Consider the following 4,730-nt stretch of genomic DNA (forward strand, 5'->3'; position numbering starts at 1 on the left):
GAGTAAGTTATGCTTATGCCCACTTGTGTATTATGAAACTTGTTGATGAATGGTAAAGTTATGTTGTATATTTATTTATGTGCAACTTACTAAGCTTTATGCTTACTCCCTCTCATTTTCCATTTTTTTATAGTGCCGCCTATCTAGCTCAAGGACCAACGGAAGTCAGAGATATCGATCACACTATCACTCGAAGCATTCGATATAGTTTGATTTATATTTTTGAAAATGGCATGTATAGGGAATTAGACTTATGTTTTGTGTTATTAGTAAATTGGCAAAATGTGTTGGCTCGGGATAAATCCCTCATTTTGTATCAAGCCTCGAATGATGGTTAATATTCATTTTGATTTATATGCAAAGATGTTATTTTCATAGATGAGTAAAATGCACAAATGGAATGTTGTCTATTATGGCTGATTTGTTTGCTTGAGATAGTCTTATATTGGTTTTGGTTGTTATTTTGTAGGTTGTGTAGGTAAAGGTGGCAATGAGGCTTAGTAAATAGCCTTATATTGTCCACACGGGTAGACACACGGGCGTGTGTCTAGGCTGTGTGTGACACATGGTCTGCCCCATAGGCGTGTAGTCCGGCCGTGTGTCCCCTGCACGTAAAAATTTCAAGTTAGTATGCCTGGTAGTAAACACACGCGCAGAGACACGGGCGTGTGTCTCAGCCATGTGACATTTTGGGGTTGCCGATGTCAGAAATAGAATGTCCAAGTTTTTGCACACGGGATAGGACATGGGCGTGTCATGGCCGTGTGAAGGACACGGGCCAGGGACATGGGCGGGTGCTAGGCCGTGTGAAAACCCCTGTAGGTGTACATTTAGAATTAATTCCACACAGGTGGAGGAAACGTACGTGTCCTTGGATTGCTTAGGTTGTGTGAAACAAAAGGGCCATCAGTACGACCGTGTTAAAATGGTCACACAAGCGTGTTGCCCTTCCACACAGGCGTGTGCCCTGTTTCAAAGACAAATTTTCTATAAATGGCTTAAGGGCCCGGGTTGATCCCAAATAGTTTCCAATGGTCGATTCGGGGCTTGTAGGCCTATGTTAAGAAGTTTAAAGTTACAATTGAAAATTTTTAATTTGAGAAGAGTTTCGGTGACTCCGAAATGTATGAAAGTTTGAGTTAAAGTTAGGTAATGCCTCGAATTTCGTCCCGATAAAGGGTACGGGTGTAGGGTTTTACAAATACCTTCTACCACGGATTGATGATTTGTTTGATCAGTTAAAAAGGGCAACAGTGTTTTCGAAAATTCATTTGAGATCGAGTTATTACTAGCTGCGAGTGAAAGACTGGGATGTGCTAAAGACTACATTTAGAACAAGGTAAAGACACTACGAATTTCTTGTTATGCCTTTCGGACTAACGAATGCACCTGCTATTTTTATCAATTTGTTGAACTGAATTTTTAGGCCGTATTTAAATCGATTCACAGTTGGGTTTATTGATAACATTTTAATTTACTCTCGTGATGAACTCGAACATGCTAAGCATTAGAGAATCGTGTTACAAATTTTGAGAGATAGACAGTTGTTTGTAAAGTTTAGAAAATGTGAATTTTGGCTAAAAAAGGTTGGTTTTCTGGGACATATAGTTTCAGCCGTGGGTATCCGAGTAGACCCGAGCAAAATTTCTGAGATTATAGATTTGAAGCCTCCGAGAAATGTAATCAAAGTCTGTAGTTTTCTGGGACTAGCTAGCTATTATAAACGATTTGTGAAAGGCTTCTTGATGATTGCGACTTCGATGACGCGATTGCTTCAAAAATATGTTAGATTTGAATGGTCAGAAAAGCGTCAGCAAACTTTTGAACAGTTGAAAGCATTGTTGATAGAGGCCCTATCAATAATTCAGCCTGAGCCAGGTAAAGAATTCGTAGTTTTTAGTGATGCATCGTTAAATGGCCTGGGTTGTGTTTTGATGTAGGAAGGCAAAGTTGTAGCTTATGCCTCGAGATAGTTGAAGCCGCACGAAAAGAATTATTCGACGCACGATCTAGAATTGGCCGCGATAGTGTTTGCGTTGAAAATTTGGCGTCACTACTTGTTTGGTGAGAAATGCCATATTTATACCGACCACAAAAGCTTGAAATATTTGATGACTCACAGAGATTTGAACATGCAATAGCGGAGATGGTTAGAATTGCTAAAAGACTATGAATTGGTAATTGACTATCATCCGGGGAAAGCAAATGTAGTTGCTGATGCATTAAGCTGAAAGTCCTTATTTGCTTTATGTGCTTTGAACACACAATTAGCGTTGTCTGACAATGGTTCGATAGGAGCCAAGTTGAAAGTGAGATCGTTATTTCTATAGCAGATTTGTGAGGCTAAAAAATTTGATAATTAATTGGAAGAAAAACGAGCTCAGTGTGAGTCGACTTCTGATTCCGAGTTTCGAATAGGGTCTGATGACTTTTGATGTTTCCTGATAGAATATGTGTACCAAGAAATTCTGAGCTTATTCAGAGAATTCTAAATGAAGCACACAGTAGGGTATACAGCCTGGCACACGGGCGTGTGTGGCCACTTCAAAGGGTACATGAGCTAGACATACGAGTGTGTGGTCGGCCGTGTGACCCAAGTCAGTATGTATGCCCTGTTTTCATACGGCCTAAGACACAGGCATGTCTGGAATCATGTGAGGCACACGGCCTATTCACACAGGCATGTGACCCCTGTGTTGATGAAAATTTTATAAGTTTCTAAAATTTTTATACGTTATCGGTTTAGTCCCGAACAACTTCTAAAGCATGTTTACAGCCTCATAGGCCCTTATAAGGGACAATGTGATTGTTTTGAATGGTATCCAAATATCGATGCTTAAATATATGAGTTATATATGATAAATGATGTGTATTGATCGCTAATACCTCATAACCTTATTCTGACTGTGAATACGCGTAAGGGGTGTTACAGCTTCATCCTATGCATTCACATTGTCATGAAAATCAGAAATGTCAGAGTTTACCTTTCTTCTCAACTCCTTATTCTATTTTAATAATTCCTTCTCAAAAGTCTATTATCGTTTAAATCATGTGTAACACCCATAACCCGTATCTGTCATTGGAATAGGGTTACAGAGCATTATCGTAAGAACGTAATTTTAAAACATACATTTCACATCTCAACATAAACATAATATAAATCTTTCGTATACATGCATATCATCCCTTAAACGAGCCCTCGAGGCCTTAAAAACACTTTAGAAACACTTTCAACTGTAGGGGTTACACGACTGTGTGACTCATACGGTTGAGATACACTCCCATGTCTCAGGCTGTGTAATAATCGAAATAGGGACACATGGTTGTGTCCCAACCCGTGCCCATGCCCGTGTAACTCTATGAGTTGGGTCACATGACCAAGCCACACACCCATGTGTCGGGCTGTGTAACACTCGAAATGGCCTCACATGCCCATGTGCCAAGTCGTGTAATTGTTTGACTTGAATGCATTTAAAACCTATAGGGACACATGGTTGTGTCACATAGACCAAGACATTTCCCTTACCAATCCAAATGTGCACCTACAAGAATTTTGTACTCATGACCAAGGAATAAAAAACATACCAAATCATGCATAAAATGGCTAATTCAATAGACCATTAACATACAACCAATATGCCATACAAGGCACCTCAATCACAATCAATCAAACATAACTAAACATATGCATATTTGGCATATTCCAACCATCTCAAAATATACCATAACTTGACCTATTCCATGTCAATATAAACTTACCATTTGTACCATAATTATGACCATTAGAACTTCCACACAAACATACCATTTAGTCACTCAAACATGCACCATAACTTAGTCATATTCACATACATCAACAAGGCACCAAAAGTACCAAGTTTACATCAACCAAAATGACATATACATGCCAAAATCATCAACTAACATTCAACTAAACATCAGCCATAAGTCCTCCTATACATTCCATTATAACCTGACCAATACATCAAAACTACAGATATAATTGCTGGATAGTGTGATAAATCTCTGACGAGCTTCTAAACCGATCGAGCTTTCGATATTCTGTAAAGTGTAGGAAAGTAATTACGTAAGCAATAAATGCTTAGTAAGCTTGTATAAACTTTAAACATAACATTTCATTTCAATAATGAACTCTATAGGGTAAATATAAACCTATACCAATGCCACAAGATTTATCAAATTATATAACCATCAACTCACAAATGAATAAGTCTATCAACGTCATATATATTTTTCATACGTAACATAATAGGATTTTATAAGAAATATTACACCATCATAACTTTTTCATAAGACTATGAGCTACCTCCTTTACTTACTTTTCATTCTATTTACTTAGCACAACTTGAATAACAACATCAACTCATGAATTAGTATATTTATTCATGACATAGGTAAATCCATCTATAGCATACGTAAAATTCTCACATATAAATGCGCCATTCAATTCATCAATCCTATTTTTCATCATATTACATCTCAATTAGAAATTTTCCATTTCATTACCTTTTCTTACCCATTTCATTTGCATAATACAAGACATAAGAATAAATATCATCATCAATACACAAGTTAGTGCATTTATACATAACTCTCTTTTGGGATCAACCATATGTTAAACCATTTCATTAGAAAATACATCTTTTTCATGAACATAAGTATATTTACATTTGGAAACTTACCATTTCAAAGTATAACATTACAATTAA

The sequence above is a fragment of the Gossypium hirsutum genome, chromosome A07, assembly GCF_007990345.1.
Source record: "Gossypium hirsutum isolate 1008001.06 chromosome A07, Gossypium_hirsutum_v2.1, whole genome shotgun sequence".
Classification (NCBI taxonomy): Eukaryota; Viridiplantae; Streptophyta; class Magnoliopsida; order Malvales; family Malvaceae; genus Gossypium; species Gossypium hirsutum.